The sequence below is a fragment of the Phycodurus eques genome, chromosome 2, assembly GCF_024500275.1.
Source record: "Phycodurus eques isolate BA_2022a chromosome 2, UOR_Pequ_1.1, whole genome shotgun sequence".
Classification (NCBI taxonomy): domain Eukaryota; kingdom Metazoa; phylum Chordata; class Actinopteri; order Syngnathiformes; family Syngnathidae; genus Phycodurus; species Phycodurus eques.
The window spans coordinates 3,000,621-3,021,430 of NC_084526.1; the positions used below are offsets into that span (position 1 = coordinate 3,000,621).

The window sequence follows — 20,810 nt, forward strand, 5'->3', positions numbered from 1 at the left end:
TTGGTTTATTTCTAGCCTTGTATCCTTGAACTTGAAAATGATGAATTATTCAGCCAACGACAGCGAGGACAAGGCGGACAGCTGCAGCGAAGTGGAGACGAAGGCACTTCAGCAAGCTAATGTAATGTTACAATGCATAGGCTCCCCTGTAAAATGTCTTATTTTACTTTAATTAGCAGTTGAGCGTCTCCAGATGCTAATTACCCATTAATATAAGACCCAAATCAAGCGTGTCGTTGCCGGAGAACATCCTCTCCAGGCTTTTATGGAGATTACGGGCAAATATTGACGACTATCCTCCTTGTCGCCCGTCAAAGTGATTGATGGAGGGCCGCGTGAAGACGGCGGTTTTCGAAAGGCTCATCGAGGTCAGTTGCTCACGGCAGCGTCGCTTTGTGTCACAGGATCGGAACGAAAAGTTTTCTTGCCGTTTTGTGGCCTCTCGTCTCGTTACCATTTGTGGAAATCGTCTACTAATGATCTGTACTATTACAAAACTGAGACAATTCCAAGCGAGCCCTTTGTATGGTTTTTAATTTTATAATTTCTAGCAGTGGGACTGGATTTTATCAAATTAATGAGAGATTTGTAATCAAATGCAAACATCTGACACAAGAAGCAATTATTTTTTATTAAAACATATTTTGGTTGACAAAGAGCAACACGCTTACCATAATATTAAATGTTTGCTTTGAGAATAAAATGTTGTTTTTTTTTCATTGAGGAGAAAAAAGTCGGAATGTTATGAAAATTAATTTATATTTATATTCCAGAATTGTATTTTATTTTATTAATAGTCACATACTTCTCCAGAATTATTATTATTTTATTTTTTTTTGCAAATAAACCATTGTCTTTACAACAACGTCGTGTTTTGTGAGAATAATAAAAGCAATCAGATGAAAATACATTTTTGAGAAAGGGGTGTACTTTTAAGAGAAACAAGTTTTCACTTTTGGAAAAACAAACTCTGAACTTTATGAAAATATTTTTGAAAAAAATATTTTATTTTTTTATTTTATTCTTTAAAATAAAGTCATTCTTTCACCAAAACACGTCATATTTTTTGGGAGAATGAAAAAAAGAAAACAAAATGGAATCTGTGCATTGTACCGTATTTTTTTTGACAATTACATTTTATTTTCTGAGAATAAAGTTGGAGGGAAAAAGTGAAATAAAGTCAATTTTCCAGAGTAAGTCATATTTTTGGGAGAATACTTTTTTTTTTGTTTTTCCTTCAAAAAGATGTACGGTTTTTTTTTCTTGATGTTTTTAAGAAGAACTTTGTAGTTTTTCACTCCCACACTCATAGTGGCGACGTGACGCTCCATTGGCCCGAGGACGAGCGCGTCCTTCGCATCGGCGTCACTCCCTCCCGTCGTATCGCACCGTCGTCGTCCTGTTTGTGGCTTTGCGTCACGCCGCGTTCAGGGCGAACCCAACCCAGCTGGCGTCCTCCAGCACACAAATGCGGCAGCTGGTGCCCGGTCTGGAACGGTGACGTGACAATCGCCGCACGAAGATTAATCGTTGACGTCGAGTTAGGGTTTTAAGCTGAGCTGTTTTGGCAATTCACTCAAAATCATGAGTTTTTGCTTTTTTTTTTAAATTTTATTCAGAATGTCGTATTGCTTAGATTAAAAGAAAGATGCCAAATTAAGATAATTTTCTTAATGAATAAATATGTATTTTTGGAGAATACAGTAGTAATATTACAAAGATGTTTTTTTGTTTGGTTTTTGTTTCAAAAAAATAAGTCAGTCGTTTTTGTCCGGAGAAAATGTATTTTCTTTGTCAATAAAGGTGCATTTTCCAGGATAAAAAAAATAGTAATTATTATTATTTTACTGAAAATCTGACTTTCCTTTTTTTATTCAGCAATTTTACTTTTTTTAATATGAATTATTCCGGAAGACATACCATACTACTGTCGAAAAGAATATGACTTTATTTAAAAAAAAATGCACATTTGCTTTTTTTCCCAAGGAAAACGTCATTGAACAAATAGTGTTATTTTTTGAGAATGTTTAACTTTTTTTATGAGAATTATTTTTATTTCCTTTGAGATTTTTTTCAAGAATGAATCCCACTTTTTTCATTGGTAACTATTTTTTTTCTCAATAGTTGTATTTTTTTTATTTAAAAAATTCACAATCTCATGTTGAAACATTTGTCAATTTAAAAAAAAACTACAACATATTTTTAGAAAATTTAATTTTTTTCAATGAAGAAGTCCAAATGATGACAATAAATTCGAATTGTATGGTTATTATGAGATGAGATTATTATGATTTTATTATTTTTATTTATTTTTATTTATTTATTGTATTGAGATTATGATGAGAATTTTGACCTGACAGTCTGAACTCTTAATTTTTTTTTCCATGAATAATTCATATTATTTCAAGAAAGATATTGGAGTCTCATAAGAATAAAATCATATTCTATAAAGATCAATAGAGTTGGGAAAAATATGATTTGCAAGAAAAAAGTAAAAAAAACAAAACATTTTTAAACTCTCAATCTTATGAGAACTAGTTCCAATTTTTTAAGATTATTACAAGAACCAAGTTGTATATTTTTGACAATTCAGAATTTTTTTGAGAATAAAGTCAGATTTTGTTTTTATGGAACAAATTATTTCAAGGAAAATAGTGGAGTCGTATGAGAATGAATTATTTATTTTAATATAAAGACAATAAAAACCATGCAGTAATGAAGTTGTATTTCCGACAAGAAAAAGTCATGAATTTTTTTTTTTTTTTTTTTCGGGAAATATTCCAACAGGTCAATTCAAAATTTGAAGTAATTAAATTTTTTCCGAGGATGCCGATCGACCTCCGATTAATTCCGATTTCCCCCCGTAAGAAATAATTGAAAATCCCTGAAGGAATATTAAACCATCTGACAGGATGCTGTACCTAATGAGGTGCTGAAAGCAGTCACAAATCGTGAACGTTCGTGCATTGCTGTCCTTCCGGCAGCGGGCGAGTAATGCGGCAATTTGAGGGGAGTGCTCGTTAATTTGCGCCGAACGGCTTAACGTCGCCGCTTAATGTCGCCGTCATCAGTCAGAGCACGATCTCCACGCACGCTTGCAACGTTCTTCATCCCACAGGACGTGTTTCTCTCCTAATGATTTCCTGCGGAAGGCGCAAACGTCACCGCCGTGTTTCTTGTTAGCGTCTCGTGTCGAAAAATGAGCTCTGATTGTTTATCGGCGAATGGCGGACGGAGGAGGGGGGCTACCGGTGTACACGTCAATCGAAGGCCATGTCTTTTCTAAAAAGGATTGAGTTTATTTAGAGATTTTTTTTGAAATATTATATATATATTTTGTATTGAAACAGTTGGTATCATACAGGAATACATTTTAGTTTTTTCAAGACCAAAATTTATATTTAAAAAACAACAACATAAAAAACAGGCAGAATCTGATGAGGAATGAAGTAAAAATATTCCAAGAATACGGTTTGTTATTTTCCCATGAATAAAATTGCATTTATTCACCTTAAAATTTTAAATATTACCTTGAAACAATATGTAATTTTCCACGCTAAGTTTGTATTTTCTTTAAGAGAAAAATATTTTTGTTTCAAAATAAAATGTGGATTTTATTTGGTTGGATGTCTATTTTACCCAGAATAATTTAGCATTTTCTTCAGGGACTTCCTTTATGATATGGATTTCTTCTAGAAAAAAAATAAAAAATAAATAGAAATAGGAAATTTAACATAAATATAATTTTAAACAATAAATGTGTATTTTCTTCAAGAAAATTGTGTCTTTGAAGAACAATGTTTTAGATTTCTTGAGACTAAATGAACAATTTGTAACACAAATAAATATTGTATTATATCATCATATTATTTTGAGAATAAATTGGATCCTTTTTAGAATTAATGTGTTCTTCCAATAATAAATGTGTATTTTTTTCAAGAATACTTTTCTTGAATTTGCACATATTTGCATTTTTTTTTTTTTTGCAATAAATCTTTGTCTTTTCAAGAATAAAGTCATTTTTAAAAAAATACATTGAGAAAAAAATCCAGATCAGTTACTACCTCAACACACGCACACACAGACACACACACACACACCTTGAAGCGTGTGTTGATCATCTCCATCAAACGTGTGCGAGCTCATCAGCGTTGACAGCCGCGTTGCACATCGCCTTCGCCCGGGCGACGACACCATCGGACGATAACGCGGATTGGCAGATGCGAGTCCCGCCCGCGGTCATGCCGTCCGCGCTCACAACAACAACAACAACAGCAGCAGCAGCAGCAGCAGCAAGAAAACAACAACAGCAAGAAAACAACAACGACAACAAGCGAGTTGAGCGTACGCCGTGTACGCCTTGGCGCTGCTTTACAGCTTTTATCATCACCCTCAAGTCTGTTGAAGCATTTTGCAAACCATATGTACCAACATTATGCTCCAGACACATTAAAAAGCGCGCACGCATACACACACACACACACACACACACACACTCACTGAGTCGAGAGTTGCGAGTCCCTGAGGAAACAACACGATCACTGCCAATTAGGATCACTGTCCACACAGTGAATACCAAATTTAGTCTAAATTAATAAATAAATAATATTTAAACCTTCTCGAATAAATCCCCCCCCCCCCAAATGTTTTTTTTTTAAATGTTCTTGAAATAAAAATGAAACAAAAAAAATCGAAACTTGAAAAAAAAAATAATAATAATTTACTCTATCAATAAACTCTATTTATTTATTATAAATATATAATAAATAAATAGAGTTTATACTCTATTTATTTATACAATATATATATATATATATATATTATATTATATATATATATTTATATAATATACTCTATAAATAAAGCATTCATGTTTATTCTAAAAACAATATTAACTGATTTTCAAAAATTACAAATTCATGATGATAAAATACCCATTTGTTTTAGAAGTAACGCTCCCTTGTTCTTCCAAAATATTACATTACACTGCGGAAAAATAATTTAATTTAAAACTGAACAAAATGCAGCTATGATTGAAAAAGATCACGTTTTGCATGACTTAGAATTTTTTTGAAATAAAATTAAAAATGCACCCCAACCCCAAAACGTTTTTTCTTTTCTTTTCCAAATGCACTCTTAAAAAACACAAACTAAAATTCCTGTTTTCCCCTTATAATTAAAAATTTGAAAAATATTCTCCAATATTACTACATTAGTCTTAAGAAATAAAATTTTGTCAACAATATTATTTGACAAAAATCTGACTTAATTTGTGTCAGATCACATTAATTTCTCATGAAAGTAAAAAAAAAAAACTCATTCTCATAAGATTGAGAGTTTTTCTTGAAATCCTTTTTTTAAATTTTGTTTTTTTTACTTTTTTCTTGCAAATGATATTTTCCCCCCAACTTTATTGATCTTTATCGAATAAAATCAACGTTTTATCAATTATAAAGAAATCAATGAAATCACATTACATTACATTTTAGAAAAAATCTGAGTGGCTTTGGGTGCAAATGCATTTCGAATAAAGTCATATTTTGCGAAAAGGGTTTGAGGAAAAAAAATTCCATTCTCATTACAATAAAATAATATTTTGAAGAAATATCTTTTAATTAATAAAGAAATTGAAACGAGATAAGAATAGATTTGGAGGGGGGAGATTTTTTTGGGGAGGGGGATTATTATTATGATTATTAATGGTAGTAGTATTTTTGTAATATTTAAAGTTAGAAAAAAGAACATATTTTTTCCAGAATAAATGTATATCTTGGAGATCTTTGTTTTTCAAGAATAATGATCATTTCTTTTCCAGAATGAAGTGCAATTTTTAGTACGTTTTCAAATATGAATCTCATTCAAAACAAACAGTACAGTACATCAATGAATAAGGCTTGAAAGTGAATAATTTTTTAAAAAATTTTTAAAGAATAGTTCTTGTTTTTTTAATGTTTTAATCTTAAAAGGATGAAAATGTATTGATTGGTTGATTGATTGATTGATTCATTCATTCAAGAGGATCTTCCACTCTGGAGTTGCCCACGGTGAGAGGCGCCGAGCAGGTGTGGGTATACTTATTGCTCCCCGGCTCGGCGCCCGTACGTTGGGGTTCACCCCGGTGGACGAGAGGGTAGCCTCCCACCGCCTTCGGGTGGGGGGACGGGTCCTGACTGTTGTTTGGGCCTATGCACCAAACAGCAGTTCAGAGTACCCAGCCTTTTTGGAGTCCTTGGAGGGGGTGCTGGAGACCACTTTCACTGGGGACTCCATCGTTCTGCTGGGGGACTTCAATGCTCACGTGGGCAATGACAGTGAGACCTGGAAGGGCGTGGATTGGGAGGAACGGCCCCCCTGATCAGAACTCGAGCGGTGTTCTGTTATTGGACTTCTGTGCTCGTCACGGATTGTCCATAACGAACACCATGTTCAAGCATAAGGGTGTTCACACGTGCACTTGGCACCAGGACACCCTAGGTCGCAGTTCGATGATCGACTTTGGGGTCGTGTCATCGGACTTGCGGCCTCATATCTTGGACACTCGGGTGAAGAGAGGGGCGGAGCTGTCAACTGATCACCACCTGCTGGTGAGTTGGCTACGATGGTAGGGGAAGATGCCGGTCCGACGTGGCAGGCCCAAACGTATTGTGAGGGTCTGGTGGTAACGTCTGGCGGAATCCCCTGTCAGGAGTTTCAACTCCCACCTCCGACAGAACTTTGTTCATGTTCCGGGGGAGGCGGGGGACATCGAGTCCAAGTGGACCATGTTCCGCGTCTCCATTGCTGAGGCGGCCGACCGGCGCTGTGGCCGTAGGGTGGTCGGTGCCCGTCATGGCGGCAATCCCCAAACCCGTTGGTGGACACCAACAGTGAGGGATGGTGTCAAGCTGAAGAAGGAGTCCTATCAGGCCTTTTTGGCTTGTGGGTGGTTAAAAAGCTCCTCGGTGGCAAGGGCCCGGGGGTGGATGACGTTCCTCCCCTCACCTATGGTCACGAGCTGTGGGTTGTGACCGAATACAAGCGGCTGAAATGAGTTTCCTCCGCAGGGTGTCCGGCTCTCCCTTAGAGATAGGGTGAGAAGCTCGGTCATCCGGGAGGATCTCAGAGTAGAGCCGCTGCTCCTCCACATCAAGAGGAGCCAGATGATGTGGCTGGGGCACCTGATTCTGATGCCTCCCAGACGCCTCCTTGGTGAGGGAGGAAACCCCGGGGTTGACCCAGGACACGCTGGAGAGACTACATCCTTCGGCTGGCCTGGGAACACCTCGGGATCCCCCCGGAAGAGCTAGATGAAGTGGCTGGGGAGAGGGAAGTCTGGGCCTCCCTGCTAAAGTTACTGCCCCCGCGACCCGACCTCGGCGAAAGCGGTAGAAAATGGATGGATGGATGGATTTTGAGAAAAAGAGTGTGGAAGAATAAAGCTGTACTGAGTTGCATGTATCTTTTTTTCAAATAAATCAGTCATATTTTGAGAATGAAATGAAATGAAACAACATATATTTTCCTGTTCCTATCCTAAGTGACATGATCACTTGTTGCTAGGCAGACATCAACAGGCTCAATCATCCAAGTATCTAGGACATACACTAATAATGGATTAAATTATCCACTGAGCATCTCATTGTTTGGAAACAACCGAGACAAAATGGATTCAACCATTCATCTTGTGTTCCTTTTTCCAAAAATCAGTCAAGAAAAATATGTCAAATGCTTCAATCCCCAGTGGGCTATTTAATTATTATTATTTTTTGTTTTATTATTACATTGTATTATAATTTGGAACATTCCCAGTGGGAAAATGAAAGAATAACAACAAAAGCAATGTAACATTCATGGCATTTTCCCGAGGAACACACACGCATGCACACTCCATGAGTCTTTATTTCCCCTGACACTTCTTTTCTTTCTCAGCCACTTTCTTTCTTTTTTAATGTCTGTCACCCACCCAGCCATACGCACATGAATGTGTGTCATTCTGTCAGCATGCGTGTGTGTGTGTGTGTGTGTGTGTGTGTGTGTGTGTCGTACGCACACAACGACTGTCTGGACTGAGCGGGAGAAAGGTCAAGTGAGTGTTGCTTATTCAGAAGCTTTTTTTTCAACTGCAAGTTCTCAACACCCACTCGGGTCCTCCAGACCACTAGAGGGTGTCAATAAAGAACACACAAAGGGTTCAAACTGGTGACCTCACGGCAAAAGCACGTCTGCCGCCGCTTAAAATATGCTAATGAAATAGGTTGTGATATATTTTTTAAGCGATACCAACCAATGTTAATTGAATCTTTTTATTATTAATATCTGGGATAGGCTCCAGCACTCCCGCGACCCTTGTGAGGATAAGCTGCTCAGAAAATGGATCGGTGGATTTGTGGTCATTCTGGTTTTGTTGCATTCATCTACATTGATTTGATTACGATAAGCCATTATGACATTACCAGCGAGCATTATTTTATGACTTAGTATAACACAAGACATAAACACGTATAAATTTTCAACATGGCGTGTTCCACCCAAGTGTCGGATGGAACACGAGAGTGTGTCGTCATTAGCTACAGTGAAACAAGAACGGCACTGACATGGGCTGAAAGGCCGCTCTGCCGGGAAGAAAACATTACTGCAAAAGATACAAAACAAAAAAAAGATTAGAGTTTGCAAATGCACAAAGGAACATTAATTTTTGGAGACATGTCCTTTGGTCTGACAAAACTAAATTTGAACATTTTGGCCATAATGAGCATCGTTACGTTTGGAGGGAAAAGAGGGAAGCTTGCAAGCCTGAGAACACCATCCCAACTTTGAAATACGGTGGTGGCAACATCATGTTGCGGGGATGTTTTGCAACAGGAGGGACTAGTGCACTTCACAAAATAGATGGCATCTCGAGGAAAGAACATGATGTGGAAATGTTGAAGCAACATCTTAAGACATCAGCCAGAAAGTTAACGAACTAGGGAAATAGATTTCTACGGTGCAAGCTTCGCTGCACTCATGCCCCTCTTTAATAAGCAGCTGATAACTGATCAACTGCTAGGCTAATTTTTTTCCAGAATTCTCCCACTAGTCCAAAATGCTGCTCCTCAGGTTCCAAGTAGAAATAGGGGAGTACATTTCTCCGGTACAAGCTTGACGGCGTGTACCTGCTAATAACTCTTGTTTCGTCTATTCCAAGATTCTCCAACTGGTCCGAAACGCTGCTGTTCGATTTCCAACCCGAACTAGGAGATGAGATCATATTTCTCCAGCACAAACTTCGCTATACTGGTGCACCTGTAAACTAACCACCCGATAAACCGCGAGCGTCATCGATTCCAAGACTCTCCAACTGGATTGAAACACTGCTGCTTGAGTTCCAGGAAAAACTAGAAGAAGAAACTGGATTTCTTCGAATTTTCTTCCTGTAAAGTGATTAACTGCTTGGGTGGAGGTCACTAAAGGCAAACTAGCATGTATAGTGCAATGATGCAAAAGTCTTCAGAAAATGCTGCGGTCCGACAACATTGCCGTTCCTTCAACAATGGCGTTTTCTCCCCTTCGACCTCCATAAGTGTGCGTGAGGACGATTGTTCACAACAGCGGCCTGTGTAATTTCACCATTCGTCTCAATCAAAGACACAACCCGCCTCGGGGCGCCGTGTGGGTGCGTGGTTGGGATACTGCGCGACACTAGCCAGCCCGGAGGATGGGATGAGGAGAACGGGAAACATAAAGAAGAAGAGGAGGAGGTGGAAGAAGAGGAGGAAGATGCATTTATGAAACCTTCGCATGGAGGACTCGGATCAGGATTGGCGGCCGAATGCGAACTGGGGACCCTTGCAACAATTGTTTACGCACGGGTTAGGGTTAGCACGTACACACGAGCGGTGTCTTTGGGGCATCGGGTATCTCGCGATTGCAGCATCGTGAATCTGCCATTTCTCAAACGCAGCCTTAATCTCTTCTCGCTGAGAGCCTCCGCTCACGCAAACATGGGCGCGCACTACATCTCCCTCCGGCTAAGTAGTGTGTAGGCAACCATGGGAAATTCAGATGGGTCGCCTCTGTGTGTAACCGCACACACGTTATACATCGCATAACATGTACAATATATGTATAAACACACAGAAACAATCAGCCGGCCACCAAAGCTTACGCCACCTTTGCCACCGTCGGGGTTTTAGTCGACGAGACCCGGATTTGATTTAATAAAAGCGATTGGAGAGTCAGGAGCGGTTGGGAGGAGGAAGACAAGCGAGGAAGATGAGCGACGGCGGGTTATTATCGTGATGAACGGCTGCGATGGCGATGCGGCTATTGACGGGGATAACGACGGGGGATTATTAAAATGGGACCGGCAGCCACCGCGGCTTCCCGAGACGGGAAGAGCGATAACGATGTTGACAAAATATGATGATGATGATGATGATGATGATGATGATAGTGACGGCGATGGCGAGGAGCTGAAAAAAAAAACAAAAAAACAATACGCCGTCGAATCTGATGTTGTCGCTAATGACGCCGCATTCTCTCACTGGAATATGTTTGGAAGAAGGATTGATGTTGTCAAACCTGGTCTGGAATGCTGCTGCTCGAGTGCTGACTTCAACTAGAAGTTACATTTCTCCCGCGCTCGCTTCACTCCGCTGGCTCTCTATTGAAGCCGTCGTTTTATTACAATAGCCTTCCTTTTATTTATTTTTTGTCCTGATCGATTTTAAAATGAAAGTCTGCAAAAAAAATAAAATCTCCTGCCCGAGTGTACTAGAACTAGAAATGAAATGACCTCAACATCTTGTGGAAAGTCATGAGAAAGTCCGACTAGAACCAACATGGCGATGGCACCGGTGACGATGGGAAATTATAATCATGAAAAAGTTAAATAAATGAATACATTTTTAAAAAAAAGACAATAAAGAGTGTAGAAGGAGACATTCGCGAACCTGAGGAGCATCCTAATCAGGCTCAAACACAACTGTAGCAGTCTTTGGCTATTTTCCCTGAGTCAGCTTAAATGTTGCTTAATGGGGAGCAGCAACCAGTTTAGAATGCCGGCCGCGTTTCCCAGACGCTTCCGAGTTCACGTCGGGCCAAATTTTGACGACGCTCGCGCCGGCGTCGCTCACAGGAAATTTCCTTTCTAATCAAGTCATTTGCGTTACACTGCAGCTCGTGCTGAAGAAGAGGGCTGTCACATTCAACAAACATGCATCGTGAATTCAGAGCAAAACTGATGTGGATATGTTTTTTTTGTTGTTGTTGTTGTTGTTCTCAATTTACAAAAAAAAAAAAAAGAAAGAAAAAAGAAAACAATACATTTTGACTAACTACTATCAATTTTAATAAATAATAAATTAATAAAGTTATTCTCATCAGATTGCAACTTTTTATCCCGACAAAACACGTTGTAGGGATAAGGTCTTATTTAGTTTCATAACATTGGCATCTTTTCCGGAATAAAACACATAAAGTTACAACAATAACTGCAACAATAACCGCTGTTCACTGCTAAACTTAAGCAGCTTCGCCAAGCTAAGGAAGATGCATATCAGAGCGGGGACAGGGCCCTGTATAATCGAGCTAGAAACCAGCTTACTAAAGAAATTAACATTGCAAAGAGGATCTATGCAGCAAAGTTGGAAAAACAGTTTAGCGCGAACGACTCTAAATGAGTCTGGCATGCATCCCAATCGCTGACTAATTACAAGCGACGATCCCCCCAAGCTGAGAACAATAGCACACTAGCCAACGACTTGAATACCTTCTACTGCTGATTTGAAAAGGACAGTTTCACTCCACACACCCATCCGGCCGCACCCGCGACCACAACCACACCTCTGACTTCTGCGTTAACCATCCATGAACAGGATGTGAGACGCATCTTCAAACAACAAACGATTAACAAAGCGGCAGACCCGGACCATGTGTCCCCATCCTGCCTCAAAGTCTGCGCGGACCAGCTCGCTCCAGTCTTCACTCAGATCTTCAATAGATCTCTGGAACTGTGCTAAGTGCCATCCTGTTTCAAACGCTCCACCATCATTCCAGTCCCCAAGAAACCTGCAAGCTCGGGTCTGAATGACTACAGGCCTGTCGCTTTGACATCTGTGGTCATGAAGTCCTTTGAACGTCTCGTGCTGGACCACCTCAAGAGTGTCACAGGTCCCCTGCTGGACTCCCTGCAGTTTGCCTACCAAGCGAACAGGTCTGCGGATGATGCAGTCAAAATGGGACTGCACTTCATCCTAGAACACCTCGACAGTGCAGGGGCCTACGCGAGGATCCTGTTCGTGGACTTCAGCTCAGCGTCTCACCTGCCATCTGCCAGTGGATTTACAGCTTTCTGACGGGCAGGACACAGCAGGTCAGGCTGGGGGAGGCCACCTCATCCACACGCAGCATCAGCACTGGGGCGCCCCAAGGTTGTGTCCTCTCTCCGCTGCTCTTCTCTCTCTACACGAACGACTGCACCTCAGCGAACCCGACTGTCAAGCTCCTGAAGTTTGGAGATGACATCACTGTCATCGGCCTCATCAAGGACGGTGACGAGTCTGCATATCGACAGGAAGCGGAGCGGCTGGAGCTGTGGTGCGGCCGACAAAACTTGGAGCTGAACACGCTCAAGACTGTAGAGATGATTGTGGACTTCAGGAGGCATCCTTCGCCACAGCTGCCCCTCACGTTGTCCAGCTGCCTTGTGTCAACCGTCGAGACCTTCAAGTTCCTGGGAATTACAATCTCTCAGGAACCTGAAGTGGGCGACCAACATCAACTCCGTCCTCAAAAAGGCCCAGCGGAGGATGTACTTCCGGCGGCTTCTGAGAAAGCACGGCCTGCCACCGGAGCTGCTGAGACAGTTCTACACAGCGGTCATCGAATCAGTCCTGTGTTCTTCCATCACAGTCTGGTTTGGTGCTGCTACAAAAAAGGACAAACTCCGACTGCAACGGACAATCAAAACTGCTAAAAGGATTGTCGGTACCCCCCTACCCACCATTGAGGACTTGCACGCTGCCAGAACTAAGACAAGGCCGTGCAAAATCCTCTCGGACCGTCTGCACCCCGGTGACCAGCTCTTCCAGCTCCTTCCCTCAGGTAGGCGCTACCGATCAACGCAAACTAGAACTAGTAGACATTCCAACAGCTTCTTCCCTCTTGCGATCAACTTCTTAAACACCTAACCTATAATTCCATTACAACAAGCTGGACATTTTTTGACTTGAGTTCGTTGTCACATTTCTGTGAGGCCAATTATGTATTACTCGTGCACTCACTGTAGTTGTCTCGCCATACTGCACTATTTGCATATACTGGCCACTCATGCCAGAGTAGCATCTGCTCCATTTGCACACTGATTGAGGAGTATCTGTAACATTTGCACAACCAACATTGTCCCAGATGATCGCACTACTCGTCACTTTAAACCGCATACACTCCTTGAAGTCTCAGCGCCCTTTGCAGAATGGTCATTGCACCGGACTATTGCAATATTAGTCATTCGAACTGCTCTAAGTGCTAGAGGACTCTGCATCTTTTTGCACAATTGTTTTTTGTCAATGTCTTTATGTCTCCAAAGTGTTCTGTAAATTGACTGTCTGTTGTACTAGAGCGGCTCCAACTACCGGAGACAAATTCCTTGTGTGTTTTGGACATACTTGGCAAATAAAGATGATTCTGATTCTGATAACGTAATTTTTTTTTTTTTTTTTTTTTTTTTTTTTGCTTGTTAGAATATGACTAAAAACTGTGAATTTAATATAAATTTATTCTGACTTCATCTTGGAAAACGAGCAAAGGTGACGCAGTTGTATTTTTGAAATATTCTTTAAAAAATGACTGGAAATTTAGATTTTAATATCAATTCATTACACCTTGAATTTGGAAAATACAACTTTATTCTTGTAAAATTATGACTTTTTATCCTGACAAACTACATTATAATGATACAGTGCTATCCTACGTTGGATTTTTGAAACTCGTGTGTTAAAATATGACAATAGATTGGTTTTAACATCATATTAAGACTTTATCTTGGAAAAACATGATTCTTTTAATCCCAACAAAATAATGTTCGATCTTGTTCTTCTGTAGATTATTTCTTGGAAAAGCCAACACTAAAATGGTGTCTTGCAAGTTGAATTTGTTCTGTGACCACAAAATATGTTTCCATCTCAAATCATCTTTACCCTTTGGAATGAAAGGAAATGCCATTAATCTGTTCCAGGACCCCCTCCAAAAACACAGAATTTAAAAAAAAAAAAAAAGTTTCTTCAAAAGAAAAATTGCACTCAACAGGATTATCCTTTTGGTAAACACAAATTAATAATATTTGCCGTCCACATGCAAACATTATAAATGCGAGGCCAAAAACACGGCTGTGCCGAATGTTTTGTCTTTCCTTGGTCGTCTTCTTCTGTGGGGTTAATTAGCGGTCGCAAAGCAGCTTTATGGTGCATTACGCCACCGACTGTTCTCGTCCTTCCACTGCAAACTAACCGATGTGAACCGCTGGTGGCCGGATCTTGTGATGTTTGCTATTGCCATCTAGCGGTGGGGGGTCCGAAGCGCATGCGTATCTCAGGTTTTTGCCCGCATCGCAAGGTAAAAAAAAAAAAGAAATTGGATCTCGAAAAACTTGTAAGTCAAGGCACTCGCATCTCAAGGCATTGCCGTATTCGCATAACATTACAACTTTTTTGCATCATTTTTTAGTTGTTATAAACACTACTACATTTTTATTTTCAAAAAGAGAGAACTTTAATTGCTTTAGAGCTACTGTAGATGTAATTATGTTAAATTGGCAATGATTTTTTTTGTGTGGTTGTCTGCTTGTTTTGATAAAAACAACAGCTTTGTTATTATGTATTGATTCATTTCACTTATAGGCTCGTTTCGGTGCATCAAGGCGATATTTTCCGTTGCTTCGTGTCGCATTTGTTGCGTGAGTTTTCAGAGTATTTACCTTATTCAATATTAGCCCTGGCCTTTAAATGGCAACAAAAAGAGCATAAAAACAAGGCCCGGAAAGAATGTGTGGGCCGAATGGAGGAGAGTGACCACACATGGAGGAAGGTGTTCTCGTTTGAGAGGATAAAGAAGACGGGCGCAGTGAGGAGTAATATCGAGAAAGGAATTAAAACGTAATTTCAGGCGCAGCGGGAATAAAAGTTTGTCTCAGCTGCGAGTCAGCAAATTTGGACGCCACGCTACTCCCACAAGCAATGTTTGCATTTTACGACGAGTCATCAAACTTTGGAGTTTTTGCAATTCAGCATTGCCCATCCGTCTCGGGTTTGGTCACCATTGGACAAAATGTCTGAGGAGTTCGCCTTTAAAAGATGCCTACCGCGCTAACCGTCAGATAAATTTGCCTTTGAAGGACCTCTGATGATGGTGGAATTTATCTCAGATGGTTTCTTCTAACCAAAATGGCTGGCGTGATGTGTATTTTCTGCTCAGGGTTTCCTATTTTTGTGGGTCTATTCAATATATACATAGAGTACCTACCAAATTTCATGTTGCTTGGTTTAACTGGGTTTGAGGACTGAATTCCAAAAAAGTCTTGAGAGTTATCACCGGTTTTGTGTTTTAGGGCTCCAGCATGTATTTTAAATTTCAGGTCCTGAAGCACGTGTGCCTTTGAAGCATGCAATTCGGACCCACAAAACAAAGTGCGGAAAAATCCCGTTTTTCGTCAAAACAAGTCCAGTTTCTTGATAGCAAAACCCTCTTTTCTCTGTTCCTCCAAATGAAAATAGCAGACTACCTGTTATTTTTCAGGCATGGCTTCTTGAGAATTATTATTTTTTTTTTAGGGGGCTATTCGAAAGAGACATGTCTTCCAAATTTCACACTGTTAAGCGACACCGCCTTCGTGGGCTTGAATCTTGAAAAACATGTGAGAGCCCGACTGTACATTTGCACAGTAAGTCAACAGTAACGGTTCACACAATGGATGCCGTTTACCATTTCTTCACTTTGGCAGCCGAGTCAATAACATGTTTATTTGCGCTCTTTTTCAGATGTTTATTTTTTGTTCTTCCTTCTTCCATTGAAAACATCTCAAAGCAGCCGATGACTCGCGCCGAAACGTTCATTTCCCGCCAATCTTTTCAAGGGCACGCACTAATGTTTGTGCATTCGTCTGTTGTTTGTACATTTGCGATGCTGCCATCGCTGCTGTGCAGCTGCAAAATGAAAAACAAAATACAAACAAGCCTGAACACATCACAGGAAACCATTTTGGCTAAGTCGAATCAATATAGGTGGAACTTGACAGTAGGTATTCAGTTTTTTGAAAACATTCTATTTCCCGTAAATTAGCCTAAAATGGCGTAGCCATGCAAAAAGTGACAGAATTGTTCCAAGTGGCAAAAGCGTCCACACTGAAAATATTATATTTTATTTTATTATCGCACTTTCCTTTAAACAAACTCGTGCAATTATTTTTTCATGGTTCAATTTGTATTAGTGACTTGAACTTTTATTTATTTATTTTTTTTATATTCCTCCCATCCGGAGACACTACATTTCAAAGCATGCAGCAAAATGTCACTTTTATTTACGAAGGTGCTGAAGTGAGAAGTGTAAGTCGATATTCAATATATTGAATAGTCGTCACAATTCCAACTTTTTCATACAAAAATAAGTCATATTTTATGAGGGAAAATGTTTTCAAGATTAAAGAAATATATTTTTCCTGAAATTTCAAGTTAGATATCAAAATCAAACGTTTTCTCAAAAATGACGATCAACTTTGCTCCTATTTTTCTTTTCTTATATATAATATATTTTTTTTTGTTTTTGTTATATATAATATATATATAATATATATATATAATATATTTTTTTTTTGTTCACCAGAGGGCGCTACTTTTTTTCATTCAAAACATGCAGCAAACATGTCTAACCCTTTACTGTTTTCTGGAATTTATTTCTCCAAACATTCAGACGTCATTCAAAAATATAAATGCATTTTTGGAATAACAAATGCAACAACATTCAAATGTACTGTATTTTTTGTATTTGTCCACCAGATGACACTATTTTCCCCATTTACACATTATTCTATGTGGGTGTCATTAAAGTATCATATTGTATTGTTCTTAAATTTCCACTGAATTATGACTGTTTCGAAAACAAACAAACAAACAAACATGAACCGGAATTCTTGAAAAATTCTAGTTTATTCTTGACGGATTATGACTTTTCTCATAGGAAAAGACTAACATTAGTTCACCAGATGGCGCTACTTTTCTCCATTCAAATAATGCAGCTAAAATGTCACATACTTTACTGTTTTCTGCAACTGAACATCGCTACCACCAGATTTATTTCGAAAAAAAAAAAAGACTTTATTTTTTAAATTTAGAAAATGTAATACTACGGCACTTTATTGACTAAAACTTTATTTTGTAAGACTACGACTTTCTCTCGTAGTACACAGTACAAACAGTTCTCTGGAAGTCATTTCTCACAAGATTAGGTTATGTTATTATCATTATTTTAAATTACATGATCTTGTGAGAATAAAGTTTTTTTGTGTGTTGTTTTGTGTCCATTCAAAGCATGCAGCACTTTCTTATGGCGAGAAAACATGGTTTCAATGTTCAACTAAATGCAAGTTGACCAGGGAACACTTCCACTATATTTAATTGAATTACATTTTAAATGAGTTTTTCTTGTTACATTTTGACTTAAATATCTAATATATACATAAATAAACTCGTGACCAAGTACACAGGTTCCACAGGGGGAAAAAAAAATGAGAAAGGTGTGTTTTAATTGAATTCATAATTTATATAAAAATACATAGTGGATGATAATTAAATTTTATAGCTATAGAAAGCAACGTGGTTCACTGGCTTGATGACAGTCAATTAGGCCACCGGCTCGTTATCGAAGCTCGTTTTAATCACGTTTTAACTGTATCGATCTGCCTACACGAACACACACGCAGTCCATTATTACATTAATTAGCTCTGACAGCAAATCAATGAATAGATCATATTTTCACACTGGAGACGAGGGGCCAATTAGTTTAATCCAGGAGAAACCCGACTCCCACCGGCCACTTCATTAGGTACAGCAACCCGTCGACTTGGGTTCTTCGCAACCAACTTGTCCCAAGTCCCAAAAAAATGACTACTTAGGTTTATGTTGATGTTCATGTTGGTTTATGTTATTCCAAATTGGGAAACCTCTTTCTGTGTGTGTCTGTAAGTATACTGCCCCCAGGTAGCCAACGCTTGCAAACCACAAGGAAAAGCACAATGTCCATTGAATGAAAGCAAAAAAAATAAAAGGTGGCAAAATCTGTTTAATTTATGTGCATTTTATTTACTGTATGTTTTTTTCTCAGTACATTAATGTAGAGTGCTATTTTTTTCATTTAAAAAAATCATTACAAATTTTTTTCTTTTTTTTTTGGGGGGGGGGGGGGGGGGGCTGAATGGATTGATGTAATTTTCATTCATTTCAATAGGAAAAGAAAGCGCCACCGTATCTGCCCAGGCGGGCACATCGGCGCAATTTTGTAACGTTTCACTTCCTGTCGAGCATGATACTGCATTCCTTGCATCTGTTTTGTGCAGAAGTTGTATAGTGTGTTGTTGTGCGTCTGCTGCAGTGGCTGCGCACCTGCAATGCAGTTCGCCACGGGGGGGGGGGGGGGGGGGGGGGGGGCGCAAGCCGACCGCTTCTCTTTGACCCCGAGGGACGCCCCGGTGGAAACGCGAGCGCGTGAGTTGGGTGTGAGTGATTTAACGGGCTCCGGCAGTGAGCGAGAAAGAGAGAGAGAGAGGAAGACCCCCCGCGGGGAATGTGCGCCTCCATCGAGTGGCCGTGTAACATTTCGGCAGAGAGCCGTTAAAAGTGTCGGCACCTGCGCAAAAAAAAAGAAAAAAGCCCCCAAGCGGCATCTTAAAATTCTAATCTGCTTGCTGGTGAATTACAAGTCCAGAGGGAGAAGAACGGAGCGCTCGCGCCGTACCGCTCAGAATTGGACGACAAGCTTCAGGGGAGGAAAGTCACGACGGCGCAGTTCAGCCGGGGTTTGGCTTTTTCTTTGGCTTTAGTCACACCCATTTACTGAAAGGAGGAGCAGCCTCAGTGAGCGACAAAGCTCGCATCTTTTGAGTTGCAACCCTTGCACGTCACCAATTCTCGAATAATCTTCGGAGCCCCCGTCCGTGGTGCGTGTCACGAGGCCAAGCTCTTGTGCGACGGGAGAACAAAAACATAACCAGAAGAGAGGGAGAAAAAAAAGGATATAGAATGATGGGGGGGGGGGGGGTGGAGAAGAAAAACAGTTGCATGCCATAAAACATCTGCTCCCAAGGGAACTGAATTGCGTTCCCTTGGGGGCCAGCCGCGGTTAAAGGCAGGCGTTTAATATACACGAAAAACCTTGACGCGTGTGAATAAAGATAAAGACAAAGATGTTAAATGCTCGCCAGTGACAGAATGAGAGCAGTGATGAAAAGGCGGCGGTACAATGGGCCTCAATCAAAAGATGAGATGACTATCAAAAAATGTCGTTGAGAGACAGCGCTAACGGGAAAGCCAATGGCGGCGCTAGCGCGACAAATTGTTAACCGCCGTTAACTCCTCCACAGCCGCGGACGTCGATATTCGTCGGGAGAGATTGGAGATCTACTCTTTCTTTTTGTAGGTTCCGTCAGTGCTTATATTGTCACAGCATGCGATTTAACTGCGGGTCTTGAAAGATCCTCTCCTCTAGCAGTTATTGCTGAGAACCGTCAACTTGGACAAAAAAAAAAGAAATAGACAAATTCAAATAATCCACAGAGTCACGAAAGCTGCAGGCGGCCCTGCAGCGGTGCACACCTTGTCAAGTGCGTCGGACGTCACCGGGCGCCGGGCATCCATTAAGGAATCGTCGCTTAATTAGACTTGGGTCAGCGTCCATTGTGATTCAGCGTCCCTGACGGCGTGTTCGCGCGTTTAGTGCCGTGATAACCACGCTGAAAATTCATTAACGCACTCATAAAAGTGTTTTTTTTTTTTTTTTTTTTTTTTAATTAAAGCAAGTCGCCGCTGGATAGAAGCTTTTAATTCTTCCGCGTGAACACCCTGATAAGGCCGGCAGCTTTGACAGGGTGTACCCGGACTCTCGCCCGAAGTCAGCCGTGACAGACTCCAGCTCAACTGGACCACAAAGACAAACAATATGGGGAATAAATATTTGATCATTTCAAAAACCAGGCTTAGCGTTGCAAAATTGCTGTTTCACGTAGGGGTTAAGGTAGGGGTAGGGTTTTTAAGACTGGTTTAGGTTTTCAAATAAGGGTCGGGGTTTTAAAGTTAGCTTTCTCAGGCAGTTTTAGGGTTTCAAACAAAGGGTTGGGAGTTTTAAACCCTTTCATGCAAGTAAGGGATAAGATTTCAATTTAGGGTTTCAAAGCCAGGTTTCCAGTTTCAAACATGAGTTGGAATTTCAACGTAGGGTTTTTATGACCTTGAAGGTTAAGGTTAGGATTTCAAGTTAGGTTTCAAAGCCAGTGTTAGGGTTTCAAAGTAGGGTTTTTAAGTCCTTGAACGTTAGGGATTGCGGTTTCAGGTTAGGTTTCAAAACCAGGTTTAGGTTTTCAAAGTAGGGTTCTCAAGCCCTTTCAAGTAAGGTTCTGGGTTTTAAGTTAGAAGTGTTTCAAAGACCATTGCCGGTAAAAAAAAAAATATTTTTTTTTGGGGGGGGGGGGACAATTCTGCTTTATAACAAGCGGAGCTGCGTCCCGCCATGAAAACGTCTGGACTGCACTCGAGCGTCAATTTGCTCTCGTCTGTAGTCGGCGTAAACAAGGGTTCACGTGTCAAAACAA

General features: G+C 40.2%; 1 protein-coding gene across 1 annotated transcript in view; it reads right to left on the bottom strand.

Annotated features, from left to right (window-relative positions):
• Positions 1–20,810, bottom strand: part of si:ch211-186j3.6 (neural-cadherin) — a 185,276-nt gene that overhangs the window by 141,604 nt on the left and 22,862 nt on the right.